Here is a 20154-nt window from a genome sequence, read left to right on the forward strand (position 1 = left end):
GCAGTTTAGTCTTTCTACTTATGTTTAAGCTAATGTGTAATGTTTATGATAAGTGATGTGTCCCATACTTAAGTAGGGACATAATAGTCTTTTATTTTATTGAATAGAAACATACAAATATAACCTGGCTGACTGGAGAGAGTGATTTTGCTCTCTAGTTCGAACCAGCCTTTTCCTTCTCTTCTTCTTTTCTACTTCTCTTATTCTCTCTAGTACTTATTCTAATATCTCTCTAATACTAATTCTAACAGGATTCAAGTGCATATCAGAACTTTATCATAAATGAAGTTCAAACATCACTATGTATAATTTCAAATGGTGAGGTGGCATGGTCAGATGTGTGAGGAAAGGGTAGATGTGACTTTTACTCAAACAACAAGAAAGACATGAGGTATCAAAAGTATTTAAAGATGGAATTTTATTTTTAATAGAACCGAAGTCAAACAAAAATTTCAACTTTTCAAGATGTGGATGTCCCAAATTTTTATGCCATAAATCCCAAACATTATTTCTTTGCCCAAAAAAAGATCCAGAAGTATATGAACTAAAATATGCTGATGATGCTAGTGCTTTAGAATTCTTGAACTGCAATGCAAATAAACAGCCGAACCTACACCCCTTCCCTTTCACCTTGCCAATGTACTGGTCCTGAATCAGAGAAAACGTAAGTGTATATCCTTCATCAACAAGTTGGCCAATAGAAATCAGATTAGTAGTAAGGTTAGGAACAATAAAAGTTGTGGTAAGAGGAAAGGAGGCAGTATATGACAACTTAAGGGATAAGTCATTGCTACCAATGATATTCAACTTTTCACCATTGGCAGTAATGATATGTCTATGATGGGTTTTAGAAATGCTATCTGGGGGTTTAGGGTAAGCCCCTGTCATGTGATTAATTGCTCCGAAATCAATGATCCAAATATGAGATTAAGAAGAACAGTAACCAGAAAACTCACTAGACAAGCCAATAGCAGAAAATGAATGTAGAGATTTTTCTTCTTACAATGATCCAAATATGAGGCAGTAGATGCCAACCAGAAAACTCATCCATAGATCCATAAGCCTCACCCGTAGCAGAAGAATCACCCTTGGAAGATGAGGTATTAGTGGTTTGGCCCTCAGTCACTTGATATGCATGTGGTTGATTCTTCTTTTGGGCACCTTTAGATAGTCTTACAATAAATGTAGAGATTTTTCTTCTTACAATGAAAAGCAATGTGATCAAACCCCTAACACTATATTTTGGAGAAGTCCCTAGCACCAGATTTCTTGTTTCCTTGAACAATAAAAATTGTATCAGCCCTAGAGTCAATTAATTTTCCATCAAAACTTGCAGTAGTTAAGAGTCTAGTCTCCTCCCTCAACAGTTCACCCATCACTGAATCCAGTCTAAAGGAGTTCTTCTACTCAGAATGTTAGACCAGATTTATCTCATATTCATGCCTAAGTCTCATAAGAAATTGATTCACCTTTCTCATCTCAAAGTGCTGCTGGAGATACTTGACACATTCTACTGGATCCGAAGGGTCTGTACGGACAAGCTCATATTCTTCCCACAAGTCAATGAAACTGGCATAATATTCCTGAATCTTCTTATCTCCCTGGCAATAGGCAAAAATTTCATATTCAATTTGATTCCGTCTAGATATGTTGGATTGGTGGTCCACCTTCAAGTATGCATACATCTCATAAGTTGTATGCATCCTTCTTATGGGTACTGCAATATGAGAAACAATTGAGTTGAGTATCCAAGAAACTAATTTCCCAGTATCCAACTTCCATTGTGCATAACCTTTGGTATCAGTTTCACCCGGCTTAGTAAGCTTCCCATTCATTTATCCCTCCAGGCCTTTCCCTTCAACAAAGAAGTCGAAATGGAACTTCCACATGCTGTAGTTAGTTCCATTGAATTTTATGGGAATGATATCAAACTTCTCAGACATTCCGAAACACAACCACAGTCCAAAATAGGTTAATAGACTTCAAGAGAAAGGAAAAACCAGAGATTAACCACCCAACTTAGATCAGTAACAGTTTAAAAGTAATACTAGTTAATACTTCACCAAATAACTGAGATTTTGCTGCAGAAATCTCAAAATAATAGGGCTGTATCGATCTCAGTCCCAAAACGGAAAGTTTCAGGACTGTCAACTACAAGATGGAATCAAAACCCCATCAAATCCGAACCAAACTTCAAAGCAGATTAATGACCAGTTAAAGGAGGCATGGGTGACATCAACTACAAAGTTTTAGGCTGATTGAATACTACCTACACCTCTTAAATACCCAAGATAGCGAATATCAAACAGACCATTTCATACTTGGTACTAACCACTAGAAAGTTTAGGTACAGTTCCTGCTGAATTTTGGAACTGACATGATTATCCCATGTAATCATTTTCAACATAATGGTAATAAACAGAAATACCATAAACATAAAGCCTAATGCATTTGTGAAATACTGAAAGAGTGAGAGAAGTGTCGGAGATGCTGATGCAAACATGAACCAAGGAAAGAAACCAAAATAGAAGGGCTAAAGTAGCACAGGTGACTAACAATCCAACCTGACAGCCCCAAGCAATCAGGCTATAACCCCCGAGTTACTTGGCACATTAAAGCCAAATTTTGTCACAACTTAGCATTCTTAATTTCTTGTAGTACTAGATACTTGACCAGTTTCAACCAAATTGGATGGGCATAAGTCTGTATTCTTGAAGCATCTTTGGAGCTGTTTTTCTAATGACTGCAGATTTTGGTCAATGGTAAAAGACAAAGTCACGGTTTACTTGACCAAGGGTGTAGTATCATTGGTTAAAGGTTTATCAGTTTTGGTTAAAGCATGTGTGAGCTATGGTAGTCATAGTTGAGGTGGCAAACCATTTAGCTTTGTCTCTTTTCTTTAAAGAATCATCATCATCAAAGCATTGTCCCAACAATGTGTTATAAGCCCTTAAATCATTTCTCACTACTTCAACAGATGCCCTCTTTGACATGCCCCTAGATATGGATTGTTTCTTCAAAAGAAGATGCAAGGTGGTGGAAGGAGTGCAGCAATGGAGTGAGTGTGAAATTGTTCTATAATGTAATCATCAGGAATCAGGTGAAATTTTCCATTCTTATAGGAATATGGGGTAACCCTATTCCACCTAGGCTGGAGGCCTTTTCCTGGTTGGTGGTATTACACAGCATTCTTACAATGGATCAGTCAAAGAAAAGAGGATTAAGTTTGACAACTTTGTGCCACATGTGTAAAAGCAAGACGAAAGATTGTTTATAACATGTAGAGTGGTAAAGCTGCTATGGAGTTACTTCTCTTTGTAACATTCAGCTAAATAGACCTAGCCACCCAAATGAAATGTTTTCAAGATAGCCAAGTATTAAAGATTGTAAAAGGCAAAGATTTTTGGAGCTGTATCCCGTGCAATCTGCTGGAGAATTTGGAGAGAGAGAGGACTATTTGAAGACAAGACAAGAAATGGAGACGGGTTGTGTGCTTATATCGGTTAGATGATAATTGATTGGGTGTTAATCTTGCCAGAATTTTCTGTGTTAGAAAGAACTTCCTTTGGATCAAACTTTTAGAACTCTTTTAGAGTTAGATCAGACTGGGAAGATTTGATTGTATTTTGGAATTGGAGTCCCCCAATTGTAAGTTTACAGTCTGTTTTGGCTAAACTCTGTAATTGGGTGTTTTTTTATGAATAGTTCTGTAATTGAGTGTTAATTCATCATCCTATCAGTTGTAACATTCTCTACTTAATGAAATTTTTACTTGATTATGAAAAAGGGTATTTTTAAGCTTTTTAATTCATAAGGTATTTTTGAACATTTAATTGATAGATTTTGATCACAAATAGGAGTGTAAAGTATCCAGATTAAGTTTTTCAGAATTTTACTATTCCTATAAAAAAAGGAAATTACTATTTAGGGTAACTTTCAAGTTTACTATTTATGGTGATTCCTGAAATTATTATTTATAGTAAAATCATAACTTATTATTTTTGGTAATTTCTGGTTTCTTTACATTGATAAGAGTTATTGTCTAAACACAAATCCTAGTTCTAGTCTAAGTTGGTTTCTTTATAATTTAAGCATAAAGGGGGCAGCACCCTTGTTTTGTAGACACAATCTTGGCATATTAGAATTTGAATAAAGGTTGAGTTTTCTCTACTTTCCTCCATAGATGATTTCAGATGACTGATTATTCTTCATTGTTTCAATTAATATTCTTCATACAATTGCTGATAAGTGGTTTTTATACTATTAGTTTGTTCGTTAGGAACTTTTGTTGCTTCAGATACAGTTGCATCCATCTTCAATATTGACCTCTTTCCTATGATCCCTGGTGACAAGCTTTTCTTCTTCAAAAAATCTCTAAGTGCGCCTTAGTTGTTCAGAATGCACTTTCAAATCCTTGGCCAAGTCCTCTTCTCTAACCCAATGACGTCTGAGACAGAATAAAACAATAACTGTCAACACTGGGATATATAGTCTGCCTAAAAATTTATGTGCATCAGTGCATGTGAGCAAGATAAGACAACTGAATCCACATATTTGCTTCTTTTTTATTATTTTCTGGAGGATGTTGTTTTAGGGTGGGGGTATGGGGGGGAAAATGAATAATACCCTCCTTTCCCTTGAGATTAGTTAAAAACTTAAATGTTTAATGAATCATTCTCTGAGATTAAGGATGGCAAAGGGTAAAATTCAGTAGAGGCTGGCACCACAAGCTTGACCTGATCAATAGTTCCAACACTATTTTCCCCTCTCTTGGAGAAAAAAATGGTGTGGCAAGAAAGAAACGGGCAAGATATGAAGCAAGGATGGTAGGAGTGCAAGTCATGTACCCAATTTGAACAGTTTACACACTGCAATGTGCCCAGGCATTAGGGCCAGACCCCTTAAAATTTAAACAATTCCCAACCCGAGCCTGCCCAAGTTGCACTCCTCCTAAAGGCTGGACATTTGTATAAAATGAAATGCATCCATGATCAGAACAGTTCTTAGTTTTCATAACCAAATAAAGATCATCTGAACCAGCAAAACACAAATAAGCTGTGAAATAAGCATTATAAACTAGAAACTAGAACACAAATTATCAATGTTCTGAGTTTACACTGTGAGCTTGTATTTCTTACACACACACACACGCACAATATATATATATATATATATATATATATATATATATTCTGCTTACAACCTCATCTGCAATCACAAAACATAAACTGGTGGAGAAATGCCTAAGATGGTGAGTTTAGAGCATTGACCACTTAAAGTGAGATAGTAACATCACAACATTCATAACTCAGCCAAACCGCTGTTTAAAAGTTATTACTGTAATATAACAATTGAACACGTATTGAATGGAGTTTTCCTTCCCCTTGTTCAAGTTTGATACAACAGATGTAAAATTGTTCTTCAAATCTGATAATTAAACCTAATTACAGCAATAAAAAGAAAAAGAAAAAGAAAAAGAAGTGATTACAGCAGAATGAAGAAGAAGAGAGTTCAATGGTTTCCTCTTCTCTCTCTTAATCTTTTATTAAACTCACTTAACTATGACTAATTACATCGCTGCCCTTAAGTGGGCGGCCAGCACTTAAATAACTTAAAAGAAACACAAAACATGTTAACAGGCCCATTAACATATAAATGTAAACACGATGCTACTTAAAACATAAACAAGTACTAGGGCCCATTCGGCCCAGTCTCTCTACAACCACTAATGTGGTTCTAGAGTTAGAGAGAACCAATGCTAGATCTAAGCTTGAGAAAATTCCTAATGCAGTAAGATTCTTCAGAAGGCAGAAGAAACATCGAACTATTTAGGTTTAAAAGTTTTTGCCAAGTTGGGGGGGGGGGGGGGGGGTTATTTGGGGTTGGATCCAAGGTTCAAAGAAATACAGCGGATATGCACAAACTTGTATATCAGGTGTTTCAAAGGGCACTCTCCTCTTTTCTTTAGTTTTTTTTTTTTATTTCACAAGGGATCGGTCTTAGGCCTAGCTACTCCCTGAAAGTGATCAAACCCCAAAACCCCTTTTGTTTAGCATATTGGTACCCAAAAGATACAATACGAAACACCTGATATGAGGCATATTGTATCACTACTTTGAAACTTGGTTGGGCCTATCAAAAAGATGAAGAAAACATAGAAAGGTTTTAAGAGGACTTAAGAGGTTACTTTTCAAGCCACTGAAGATGCAGAATAGGTGAGTTTTGATTGGTGTGGTGTTTCATAAAAGCTTGGTAGTCTTTTGTTGTAAGCTTCTGATAATTCACTTGGGGATTGGCATCTTTGTCATTTGGTTGGTTAGGTGGTCTGGTGTAAGCTTTTGTTATTTTCACTCTTTCTTTGGTTATGTGTGCTCTTTTGGAGATTGGTTTGGATGTAAGTTGGAGGGTTTGGAGTTGGGTTTTGGTTGGGCAAAGGGTTGTCATTTTTCTCTTCTCCTCTCAAGTGATTTCTTATCACCTTCCTTGTAATCTCCATTCTTCTTTTGATAAATTTTATTTTACTTACAAAAAAAATAAGCTATGGCTGACTGTTTACCAGAGAGGGAGTTGACTGAAGAGAGCTGATGTGGAGGTTGGTTCCTCTAGCAGGGTTTCCTATAGCTGACTTTATTTTTTCTTTTAGTTTATGTAAGTCTAGTCAAATCTTTGTATTATAAGGTAGCTCCACTTGTACATTTTTTTTAAACTAATAGTTTGCCTACTGTGTAAACATTTTCAAATTCAAAATGCGATGAAATTTTTTTACGAGGTAAAAGAATTGTATTAAAAAACCAGATTATAAGTGTGCACTATGCACATAATGTATTTTATGTGCAGATTTAAGGGGGACCTACTAAAGTGTTTTGCAACTTTTCCTACATTGCAACTTTATGAACATAATGATTGATAAAGAAATATAGGTGGGAAAGAAATTAGCATTGTTAAGGATTTTGGGCAGATTTGTGCAGATTTATTAGTTGTTTTTGTTTATTATTTGTTTAGATAGGAAGTGGGGACCACAACACACTTGTTGAGTCCCTTTTTAGTGGCTTTTTAAGTTCTTTAATGCAGTTTTATGTGTTAGCCACCCTATAAGGGCATATTAGTCATTGTAGCCTTCCTTTAATTAAAAGTATAAATACTACTGGGGAGGGTGGCCAAAACCTATTGGCTCTCTCTTTCTTTCTCAATCTCTTCTCTTCTCTTTCTCTTCTTCCTCAAGAAACATCTCTTTTTTTACAAATTCTTTGATTCAGCAGTTTCCTACTTGGTATCAGAGCAAGACTAGGGTTTCTTGAAGTTCTTCCATGCAGTGCTAGATCAGCCAATTGCATGAGGAGATAAAGGGATGATCGATCTACTTCAAACTGCCCATTCTTGGATTTTTTTGGTGGGTTTCAGTCATCAAGAGGGTGATCTGTGTTTTGGCATCAAAATCAGGAAGAACTGGAATGCGGGGAAGAGTCCTAGTCAAGTTGGACTCTTCATTTTTTATCTCATATTGGGCGCTTGGACCATTTTGGACTTCTCTAGGTTTTATATAGGGGGTGGTTTGGTTTCGGCCAATTTATGAGCCTTCTGGAGTGATCAATTCACTTTTCTCTCTTGTGGGAGAAGAGAGATTTCTCTTAATATAAGTTTTTCTTTTGCCAAAAAGGTTTGTTATCCTTGTATGTGAGATTGATTTGATCTTGGATGCTTTCTACCTAATTTTTTTTTGTTTTTAAATTGTTTGAAGTTGAAATAGAGAATTGGAGTACTAAGCAAAAGTCCACCAGTGACATGGGTCTGGGTGTAGGAGGTAGTAGTGATTCTTTTGGGTCTGGAATTATTACTAAAATAAAATTGGATGGTACAAATTATTTAGAATGAGCACAACTGGCCAAGATTGCTATTGTGCTTGTGGGAAACTGGGGTACATCATTTGGGAGGAGAAGAAACCTGATGCAGATTCCTCCCAATGGGTATAGGAAAACTACATGGTGATGCCCTGGCTATGTAATTCTATGTTACCTCACATCGGTAAAAAATTTTTGTGGGAAAATAATACAAAGGAGATTTGGGATGGAGTGACTGAGACCTATACCTAGAAACAGAATGTAGCTAGAGCCTATCAATTAAGGAATCATGTGATTAATACAAAACAGGGAGATAGACCACTTGCTATGTATTTCTCCATGCTAAAAACACTTTGGCAGGAGATAGATAACTTAGAGACTGTGGTGTGGGAGAGTATCAAGGATGCAGTAACCTATCAAAAGTTGGTGAAGAATAGGGTCTTTGAGTTCTTGGTTGGACTGAACCCTAAATTTGATGTTGCTAGGCAACACATGCTTTCCACAGAAAGTGTGACTCTTTCTCAAGCCTATGCCTTTTTTGGAGGGGAGAACAGGAGGAATGTCATGTTAAGACAGTCTAGAGTCCCTAAGACTTCATACTAATCTTCTTTTGGTGAGTAGTCTGACAAGAAATTTGAACTGTTCAATGACTTTCCTTCCTAGTAATTGTGTTTTGTAGGATCTGGAATCAAAGAAGACAATTGGGAGTGGTCGTGAGGTGAATGGAGTCTACCTTCTGGATGAGATTCCGAGACACCAGAGCCACCATGTTAGTAGCAACAGTAGTAGTGGATCAGAGTCAGTGAGTTGGATTATGTTCTGGCATAATCATTTAGGTCAACTTTCTTCAGTTCATTGAGATGTTTGCTTCTAAGGTTGTTTGAGTCTGTTCAATTATCTAGTATGGAGTGAGAAAGTTGTCAGTTGAGAAAGCATTGTAAACATTCTTTTAAACTAAGTAATAAAAGAAGTTCTTTTGCTTTTGATATTGTTCACAGTGATGTATAGGCACCTTATCATATTTCTTCCATGGGTGGTTACCGTTATTTTCTCTTGTTTATGGATGATTACACTCGGCATTCTTGGGTATATTTGATGAGATCATGTGATGAGGTACCTATTTTGGTGTGACAGTTCTACCAGATGATTCTCACACAATTTGGAGTGAGGACTAAGGTTTTCAAATCAAACAATGCTAGAGAATACTTTGAGAAGGATTTGGTCACATTTTTTGGAGCATGGAGTGATTCATCAAAGTAGTTATGTTTATACACCGCAGCAGAAAGCCATAGCAGAGAGGAAAAATACACATTGTGGAGGTGGCAACAAGCCTTATAGTGTGTGCTTCAGTTCCTATTTGTTTTGGGGGGGATGCAGTTCTCATGGCTCTATATCTGATTAACCGTGTACCTTCACACATTTTGGAATTTAAGGTGCCTTTTTCATCAACAAAAAGAACTGAGAATTTTATTAAAATGTACTAAATTTTGAAATTACAATTAGTTATCAATCCCCACAAGGTACAAATGTTGCATTGCGCCCAAAACAATTGTTGCCTATTTACCCCTTGTTTTGCAAGAGTATCATCCATTTCTAACCCAATTGAAAGAAATGTTCAGCTCCTATTTTATGCTTTCAAGCCTTTAATGAGTCTACCAACCCCAAGGGACCTGAAAACATAGCCAAAACTTTCCCTATGCAGTCTCTAAAAACTCCTCCAATACATGCCATTCCAGTGGTTCCCATGGGGCTCCCATCAAAATTCAATTTTATTTATTTGCTGCTGGGGGTGACCATACCATAACCCTCTTTTCCTTTTCTCTTGAGGAGGCTGTCACTTCAGACCATGCCCTTATGATGTCATTTACTGAAAAATCTTTGAATGCATCAATTGTCTTTATCCAATGAGCTGCTCTAATTAGAATAACTGTAGAGAAGATGAGCCGAATGGCCCATAGCCCAAAGTTGTTACTTATCTTTATATTTCTGTTCCATCTTTTGTGAATGGGCCTTCTCTTATGGGCCTGTTAAACTCTTTTATTTTGTTTAATTAATTGGCTACCCAATTAAGGGCCTACTTGTAATTTCAGAAATTAGAGATTAATTCTTAATGAAAAGATTAGGGAAAGGAGGGGTTGTACGAACAACTCTACTCCTCACCCTTTTCACAACCAAACTCTTCTTCTTCTTCTTGTTTCTGCTATATCGTCTGTGTTTCCCTTTTTTAATCAGTTCTCTTATTCTTTGGGATTGTTTTCTTCTTGGTATCAAAGCAGGTCCCTTTTCTTTCTTTACCCTTTTTTTCTTTTTTTTCCCATACACAGTGTGTATGGAGAGCTGAATCGAATGATTAATTGAAGAAGATATTCAGTCCAGTTGGTAGTGGTTTTTTGGAGAAAAAGAAGATATCATGTTCATCATTTTGACAGCCTTTGGATTTTGTGCCCAAAACCCTAATCAATTGGAGAGTTCTGATTGCAGGTCCCATAGGAAACTTCACCTTGGTGCTGAAGGGGTTCTTTTTGTTTACCCTGAAGATCGATCCAAGTTTTGTGCAGTTCTGTGAAGCCTACAGGGAGCAGCTGCCTTTTTTCTATTTCTCCCAGGTTCCAGGTGAGACAAAGTTGGCTGTTAAGGATTTGTAAAAGTTGGTAGTTGGCTTCTGCTATTTCCCGTCTTCCTTATTTGTCATCTAAAATTGTTTTTGGAGTTGTTTGAGGAAGATGGATGTCTCTAGAGTTGAAAGTAAGTTGGGCTCAGAGTCCAAATAGGTTCCAAGAGCACCTGTAGGCTCTTTATTGGTTGTGACCACAGTCAAGCTTGATGGGACTAACTATCTAGCATGGTCACAATCAGAAAAGATACATGTTTGTAGTAGAGGCAAGTGGGAGTATATTTCCAAGAGCAAGAAAGCACCAAAGGAAGACGACCCATCTTATGAGAAATGGTTGCAAGAGAATTACACTGTTATTGGGTGTTTAGTGAATTCGATGCAACCACAAATTAGTCAACACTACTTGTGGATGAATTCTACTAAGAAAATATAGGACAGTATTGCTGAAACCTATTCATAAAAACTGAATGTGGCCAGGGCATATAAGTTAAGAAGTGATGTGAATAATCTAAGGCAGGGGGAGAGACATGTAACAGTCTACTTCTCAATGCTGAAATCCTTGTGGCAAGAGATAGATCTTATGGAAACAGTTGTCTGGGAAAGTACAAGTGATGCGGAGACATATAGAAAATTAGTTGAGAGTAATAGGGTTTTTGAATTCCTAACAAGGCTAAATCCAAAGTTCGATATTATTAGACAAAATATCCTATCTAAAGACAATGTATCTTTGTCTCAAGCTTATGCCATGGTGAGCAGTGAGGAGAGCAGAAGGCTAGTTTAGGTTCAAGAGACTATTCCAGTTGACCATTTCGCTAATATGGGGTTGAAACTTAAGATGACTACAAGTGGTACAGGGAAGAAGGAGGTTGTTGGTTCAGCTGTCTTAATATGTATGCTTATCTTTGTTGGGTCTTAAGTCATTAGTTGTTGGGCCTTAGTTATTGTGCCTAATCTTATTTAGTGTTTTATTTGTTTAGGTGTCCCATCACTAATCAGGGGCATTCTAGTCTATTTATGTAACATTATGTAATACACTTATTTATAATAGAGTAGGGCCGGCTTAGAGATTCATTGCCGCCATTCTCAAATCTTCCTCTCCTTCTTCTTCTTCTCTTCTCCTTCGGCAACTGTATTCTAGCAAACATGGTATCAAAGCTCTAATCTTTCACCTGGTTACAGCCGCCACCTCCTCTTCTAACTCTCTGTCTTTTTCTTTTTCTATCTTGGTTGCTGCAAAGAAACCCTAGGGTTGGTCGTAGAACACAGCAGGACCTACATCTAGGGTTTCCCTTGGTTGTAGGACCCTAGGGGAGTTAGTCCCAGAAGTTGATGCCCTACTAGACTCAGTACAGCAGATTGTAGCCATTTGGCTAAGAGAGATCTGTGTTGAACAGATCTAGGTGGGAGGACTGATTGCGGCGGTCCTAGAACTGGTCGTAGGGCAGATTATAGTCTGCGACAGCAATGATTAGAACACAGCAGAAGTCAGCACAAGAGATTACAGTTTGCAACAGCACTGATTAGAGCACAGTGCAGCCGTGTGGTGCTCGTGGTTTCAGCTCTGTTACGGGTTCTCAGGACTGAGTTTGCAGTACAACAAGTTCCATAGGTCTGAAACAGCTTTCTGTATATTGTGTTTACAGCTTTGATCTTTGCAAGTAGGAGAAGATGTCTTCTATATCCAAGGAAGTGTCTTCTAGAGATGTTACGACTGGTGGGAGGTCTCCTAATCTGGAGAATCCAAATCTGCACAGCCTGCAGATCACTAATGTGTTGTTGGATGAATACAACTTCAGAGAATGGTCTGTTTCAGCCATGCTCTTCATCACATCCCAAGAACTCACTGGTTATTTGGATGGACTGAAGGAACCTGAAGTGGGTAGTGTGGAATATGCAGTTTGGCGTAAGGAGAATGCTATTGTTATGTCCTGGCTACTTGCTTCAATGACTGCAAGGGTAGCTAGGACTGTTCAACATTTCTCCACCGCTGCCAAGATATGGGAGAAAGTGTCTAAAACTTATCGGCAGAGAAAAAATAATGCCAGAATTTATAGACTGAATCAAGACATTGCTGCCTTGAGGCAAGGGGATATGACTGTTGCAACATATTTTGCTACCTTAGAAGGACTATGGGAAGAGCTAGATCATCACCTTATTCTTGATTGGGAGAATGCCAGAGACAAGGAAAGGCATGACAAACAAATTGAAGAGGGCAAAGCATTTAAATTTTTGGCTGGCTTAGATCCAATATATGAGGGCATAAGGTCCCAAATTCTGGGAAGGAATGAAATGCCAGACTTACATCATGTCTATTACCTCATGAGGAATGAAGAGGTTAGAAGAAAAGAGATGCAAGTTGATACTCAAATTAAGCCAACTGAGCAGCCTGTTGAACATTCGGCCCTAATTTCTACAAATCAAAAAGGGAATAAGTACTTGGACAAGAGGCATCTGAAGTGCACCCACTGTGGAGGAGAAAGGCATGTGAAAGAGACTTGTTGGGTTCTCTATCCGCATCTGAAACCAGCTGCTTTGAGGAAAGATAAGAAGCATTAGAAGGGTCAAGCTGCAAGTAGGAATCTGGTTGCTAGTCACAATGATGATAGCTCAAAACACTCATCCACAGTTACTTCTTCCCCCATGGGACAGATTGCTAATTCCTCCGGACACGGGTCCTCGGGTTTCACTGCTGATGAGGTAGAGGTACTTAGCAGGGCACTAGCCCATCTAAGGACCAATTCTCTTGCTTCCACCTCCCTTGCCAGATCAGGTATTGTCTCTGCTTTTAGTGCAACTAGTTCTATTGGTCCTGCCTCTTGGATTATTGATTCTGGTGCAACTGACCACATGACACATGTCTTCTCTATTTTCTTCCTATCATTTATCGTCTGGCCAAGATAAGATGAGGGTTGCTGATGGTTCTCTCTCTACCATCTCTGGGAAAGGGGTGGTTGACCTAAGCAAGGACCTCTCACTCAAATCTGTTATGCATGTTCCCAATCTTTCTTCAAATCTCTTATCTATTTCAAAGCTTACCAAGAATTTGAATTGTAGCATAACATTTTTTCCTACTCATTCAGGACAGATTGACGAAGAGAACAATTGGGAACAATCATAAGTGTGGAGGTCTCTACTACCTTGATGCAGACATCAACTCGGCCTTACAAACATCTGCTACTAGTAGTCAATCCAATGTGGAGTCAATAGCTAGGTTACATCTGTGGCATGCTAGGCTAGGTCATTTAACTTTTTCATCATTAGAAGTGTTGTTTCCGGAATCATTCAAAGGTGTTTCAAGTCAAAATTTAGTTTGTGAAGTATGTCAGCTATCAAAACAATGTAGAACTTTTTACCCAATTTCTAGTAATGAAATTCAAGCTCCTTTTGATTTAGTCCACTCTGATGTTTGGGGCCCTTCACCCCTTATTTCTGTTGATGGCTTTTGATACTTTATCAGTTTTATTGATCACTACTCTCGATGCACATGGATCTACTTGTTAAAAGGACGTGATGAAATGCCACGGGTAACCATGGCATTTTACAAAATGATTGAAACACAATTTGGCAAGAAAATTAAACAATTCAGGTCAGATAATGATGCTGAATATTTTGAAAGATCCTTGAACCTGTTTATGGAGGATGCCGGAATGATCCATCAGTCATCTTGTGCTAGTACCCCCCAACAGAATGGGGTTGTTGAGCGCAAGAATAGACACCTATTGGAGACTACTCGAGCCTTACTATTTCAGCACAAGGTTCCCAAACACTATTGGTCTTGTAGAGAACACTGATGTGGGCCCCACAGTTGTGGTCCCACTCTGTCCGTAGGGTAGAATGTATCTAGTCATAGTTGATGGTCAATTTGTTATTCTGTTATTCTGTTATTCTAGTTGTTATTTACTTTTCAATTTTATATTGTTATGTGTTATGATGTAAACACCAAGGGCAGATGTGTCCTTTCATGTAACTAGCATAACATATAAATAATAAATTGAAGTGGTGGCGGCAGAATATTGAGATTTTGTTCTTCCTTCAAAGCCTGTGTTCTACTGCTCTCTCACTACTCTTTCTCCTCTTTCTTCTTCACTTTCTCTTCTTTTCGAACCTGAAGTTTCTTAGTGATCAAGACTAATAGCAGTCTTGAACACCTACATGGTATCAGAGCCAAGTTAGGGTTTCTCATGTGAGTCTAATACCAGCCGACCACATGAGAATCTCCTAGGACTGGAAGCTGAAAATGAGGAGTTCGCAAACTGATTCTTGGAGATCGCCAGAAGTGCTAGCAGCTGTTGGAAGCTTGTTAGGGTTGCAGAGTGTTGGTGGTCAGGAAGGATCAGAGAAGACTAGGGTTCGGGTAACCTTAGAAGGCAGCGAACAATTTTTCCTTGTAAGTTATTTATTTTCTAAGAGAAGTTCAATCAGAGAAGATAGGTTGGACTTATCTGGAGAGGGAGGCCGAACCATTCTAGGGTTTTCTCTCTTCGATTCACTAGGGTTTTACAGCAAACCCTACTGTTGAGCCGAACTCTCTGCTCTAGGGTTTGAAAGTGATTTTGCGGCAAGCCCTAGTGTTAGACTGAACCTTGCGATCTACCTAGAGCTTTCCTCAAGTTTATTGTTAGCATTGATCAGATTCTAGGGTTTCTTATTAACCCTACTGCAAGTCTATCTATACGGTACTGATTGGATTGTGCAACTGAATTGTTCACTTTAAGGACTGATTAAAACCCTAACTCTGCCAAGCATATCAGACCTACTTCTAAGCTGTTTTTCAAAGTCTTTTGGGGTTTTCGAACTCTCTTAAGGGGTTGTTATGAAAGAAACTTATTCCCAACCCCTTAATATTGTCAAAGCATATGAATTGAAATGTGAAGTGAAAAATCTTAAACAAGGAGAGAGACCGGTTTCAGTATATTTCTCTACCTTGCAGTCCCTGTGGCGTGAGATTGATCACTTAGAGACTCTTGAGTGGGAGAGTCCCAAAGATGCATAGATATATAGAAAGCAGGTTGAGACAAACCGGGTATTTGGGTTTCTGGCAGGCCTAAATTCAGAGTATGATATTGTGCGGCAACAGATTTTGACTAGAGACAGTGTGACTCTCTCTCAGGCATACTCATTTGTACACAGTGAAGAGACCAGAAGGAAAGTTATGATGCAACCCCAACCCCCCACACCAGCCTTTGTAGCAGTCACACCCAAATCAGGGGGTGATTCAGAGAGGGATAGGAGAAAGGAAGACAAGAAGGATGTGGTATGCAAACATTGTAAGAAGCCCAAACATACAAAAGAAACATGTTGGAAACAGCATCCTCACTTGGTTCCTGCGAAGTTGAGAAGCAAGAAGGGCACTACTCATGTGGCTGTGAACACTGATTCAACATCCTCATCTGGCACAAAAGGAACATCTTTAGAGACCTTAGCTGCAATTTGGGCTGCCCTAATACAGTTAGAAAAGGAAGTTGGAAATTCAGCTCAGCCACCGCAGTCACCATCAGTCCCTGCCACATCTGCCTTCGCACATTCAGGTACTCGAGCTTCAGCCTACCATGCCTCAGCTCCAGGTACTACTGAACCTTGTTAGGTAATAGATTCAGGTGCATCTGATCACATGACTAACTTGCCTTCACTGTTTACCACTTACCATTTGTCTTCTGGTAGGGATAAGGTATCTATTGCTGATGGCTCCCTGGTTCCTATTTCTGAGAAGGGTGACATCAAGTTATCAGATACTATCTCCCTGTCATCTGTCTTGCATGTTCCTAAGCTTGATACTAACCTTCTTTCAATCAGTAGTATTACCAAGCATATGAACTGCTTAGTAACCTTCTTCCCTGACCGATGTGTTTTTCAGGACTTGGAGACGAAGAAGGTGATTGGGACTGGCCGTGAGACGAATGGGATCTATCTGCTCGGGGAGAGGTTCCGTTAGGAAGAGTCAGTAGAGAAGATGTCTTTTGTTTCTCAAAGTGTGAGTTCGGTTATGCCGAAGCATAACCGATTAGGTCATTTGTCCTTTCGGTCTCTAAAGAGTTTGTTTCCAACTTTATTTAAGTCTATTGAGTTGTCTCAATTGCAGTGTGAAAGTCGTGAGTTTGCTAAGCATTGTAGAAAGCCTTATTTATTGAGTAATAAAAGGAGTGATAATTTTTTTGATATTGTGCATACTGACGTTTGGGGGCCTTATCACATCCCTTCCATGGGTGGGTACAAATATTTATTGTTATTTGTTGATGACCATACCCGTTTTTCTTGGGTTTATCTCATGCGTTCACGAGATGAGGTGCCTGCCCTGACCCAAAACTTTCACATGATCCTAACCCAATTTGATGCCAAGATCAAAGTTCTCAGATTCGATAACGCAAAGGAATACTTTGCTAAACCATTGACATCTTATCTTCTTCACCATGGGGTTATCCACCAGAGCTCTTGCCCTCGTACACCTCAGCAGAATGAAGTTGTCAAAAGGAAGAATAGGCACATCTTAGAAGTGGCTAGAACTCTCATGTTTACTTCCAATGTTCCTATCCGCTTCTGGGGTAATGCTATCCTCACGGCGGTATATCTTATTAATCGGGTTCCTTCCTGGGTCCTTGATATGGGATCTCCTTTTTCCCTTCTACACCCACGTGAGGACTTGTTTTCTATTCCCCTTAAAACATTCGGTTGTACCTGCTTTGTTCAACTTCTCGGACCCCATCACTCCAAGTTCGAACCCAAAGCCTCCAAATGCATCTTCCTTGGTTATGCACAAACTCAAAAGGGTTATTGCTGCTATGATCCTGTCTCAGGGAGGAAGTTTGTCTCCATGGATGTCATTCTTTGAGGAGACACCCTATTATCCTCGGGTTTCTCCTCAGGGGGAGAGCAGTGAGGGTAGGGGTTTGAGTCCTTGTCTTCAGGGGGAGAACAATGGGAGTGGGGAAGTTCCTTTACCTATTCCATTAAGTGATGAGAGCTGCAATGGTGAGGGCGGTCATAGGGATTAGGAGTTGAGGGGGAGCTGCAATGGTGAGGGTGGTCAGAGGGATCAGGAGTTGAGGGTCTATCTCAGGCGGTGTAGGCTGGTTGATCCCGATCATCAGCAGTCCAGGCCAGCTCCAATCTCATCTGCAGCTCCAGGTCCAGGTATTACAGTCCTAGGGCCCACAGAGACTTCCTCTATTGTTGTCATTTCACCTCCTACAGATGACGTTGACCTTCCGATTGCAATCCATAAAGGAAAACGACATTGTACCACATCTACAGCCCACTGTATTTCCCATTTTTTATCCTATGATCGCCTATCTCCTACCTACAGGTCCTACCTTAGTTCCATTTCCAATGTCCCTATTCCAAGAACAGTGCAAGAAGCCCTATCCGTCCCATAATGGAAAGATGCAATGCAGGTTGAGATGGATGCCCTGTTGAAAAATAACACCTGGGAGGTAGTTGATCTGCCCAAAGGAAAGAAACCAGTTGGATGCAGATGGGTATTTACTGTGAAGCATAATGCAGATGGGTCCATTGAGAGGTATAAAGCTCGGTTAGTTGCAAGAGGGTTTACATAGACTTATGTCATAGATTAGTTGGAGACCTTTGCCCCAGTAGCCAAGATGACCACTATTCGAGTCCTAGTATCCCTTGCAGCAAGTCACACTTGGCCTTTATATCAAATGGACGTGAAAAATGCTTTTCTGAATGGAGATCTGCAGTAAGAGGTTTACATGCATTTGCCTCCTGGATTCTATGATGCAGAAACAGGTAAGAAGGTCTACCAGCTCAACAAGGCTTTGTATGGTTTGAAACAGTCACCTAGGGCTTGGTTCGATAGATTCAGACTAGCCCTTGTGAAGTTTGGTTATGTACAGGCCCAGTCAGATCATACTCTATTCATCAAGAAGGTGGAGTCCTCCTTGACACTACTGACAGTATATGTTGATGATATTGTGGTCACAGGGAATGATAGCCATGAGATTGAGTCCCTTAAACAGCTCCTTCATCAAGAATTTGAGGTGAAAGACCTTCGTGTACTCTGGTATTTTTTGGGTATTGAGGTTGCTAGATCCAAACAGGGGATTTTTATCTCTTAGAGGAAATATGTCCTAGACCTGTTGGCAGAAACTGGAAAGTTAGGTGTCAAGCCTGCAGATACACCAATTGAATAGAACCACAGGATTAGTGCAGAGAGTGGGGAGCTTCTTGAAGACAAAGTTATGTTCCAACAATTGGTAGGAAAGCCCCTATATCTCTGCCTCACTCGGCCAGAAATTACTTATGCTGTTAGTGTTGTCAGCCAGTACATGCATTCTCCTAGAACCACACATCTTCTTGCGGCAGAAAGAGTTTTAGCCTACTTGAAGAGATGCCCGGGTAGGGGTATACTGTTCAAGAACAACAACCACATGAAGGTGGAGGTCTATATAGATGCCAATTGGGCTGGGAGTGTTGATGACAAAAGGTCTACCTCAGGATATTGTGCCCTTGTGGGAGGAAACCTTGTCTCCTAGAGAAATAAGAAACAAAGTGTTGTCTCCTGGTCTAGTCCTGAAGCAGAATACAGGTTCATGACCAACGGAGTGGCTGAAATCCTATGGCTAAGATCTCTACTTGAGGAGTTGGGTATTGAGTATGAGAAGCCCCTGATGTTGTATTGTGATAATCAAGCAGCCATTAATATAGCACATAATCCAGTGCAGCATGATAGGACCAAACACATTGAAGTTGATCGCCATTTTGTACGAGAGAGGGTCTCATCTTAAGAAGTATGCCTCCCTTACATCACATCCAGTATGCAACTAGCAGACATCCTCACTAAAGCCGTATCAAGAAAGAAGCTAGAAGCGGATCTATCCAAGTTGGGAATGATGAACATTTACTCCCAACTTGAGGGGGAGTGTAGAGAACACTGATGTGGGCCCTACAGCTGTGGTCCCACTCTGTCCGTAGGGTAGAATATATCTAGTCATAGTTGATGGTCAATATGTTATTCTGTTATTCTAGTTGTTATTTACTTTTCAGTTTTATATTGTTATGTGTTATGATGTAAACACCAAGGGCAGATGTGTCCTTTCATGTAACTAGCATAACATATAAATATTAAATTGAAGTGGCGGCGGCAGAATATTGAGATTATGTTCTTCCTTTCAAAGCCTGTGTTCTACTGCTCTCTCACTACTCTTTCTCCTCTTTCTTCTTTACTTTCCCTTCTTTTTGAACCTAAAGTTTCTTAGTGATCAAGACTGATAGCAGTCTTGAACACCTACAGGTCTCAACCAGTCCTTACTGCATCATATCTGATAAATCGAATGCCATCCAAGGTATTGGGGATGAAAACTCCTCTCTATCCTTTGCCCTCATCTTCTAGACTTTTCTCTTCCACCGAGAGTCTTTGGTTGTGTATGTTTTATACATGTAAAGGACCCAAAGAAGACCAAACTGGATCCTAGGGCTACGAAAGGAATCTTTTTGGGGTACTCTCCTACATAGAAGGGTTACAAGTGTTATGAACCAGTCACCAAGAAAAAATGTCACAAAGGATGTGGTATTTTTTGAGTCTCAATCCTATTTTCATTCTTCCCCAAATCCTCTTCAGGGGGAGACTAGCGGGATGGAAGAGGATTCTTCTGTTCCCTCCTTCTTTGTGCCTCTTTCAGCCTCGGACCTTCCATCTTCTCCTCCTGATCCTCCTAGTTGTGGTATCTCGGGTGAATCTAGTGAGGC

At 39.5% G+C, this 20154-nt stretch overlaps 1 long non-coding RNA gene across 1 annotated transcript in view; it reads right to left on the reverse strand.

Annotated features, from left to right (window-relative positions):
* Positions 1-20154, reverse strand: part of LOC148854721 (uncharacterized) — a 46331-nt gene that overhangs the window by 9245 nt on the left and 16932 nt on the right. The window contains exon 3 of the long non-coding RNA XR_016112694.1: positions 4327-4447. This is a non-coding gene — a long non-coding RNA (uncharacterized LOC148854721). The remainder of the gene's footprint in view (positions 1-4326; positions 4448-20154) is intronic.

Source organism: Nelumbo lutea, chromosome 4 (assembly GCF_056320005.1).
Source record: "Nelumbo lutea isolate HS-2025 chromosome 4, American lotus-T2T, whole genome shotgun sequence".
Taxonomy (NCBI): Eukaryota; Viridiplantae; Streptophyta; class Magnoliopsida; order Proteales; family Nelumbonaceae; genus Nelumbo; species Nelumbo lutea.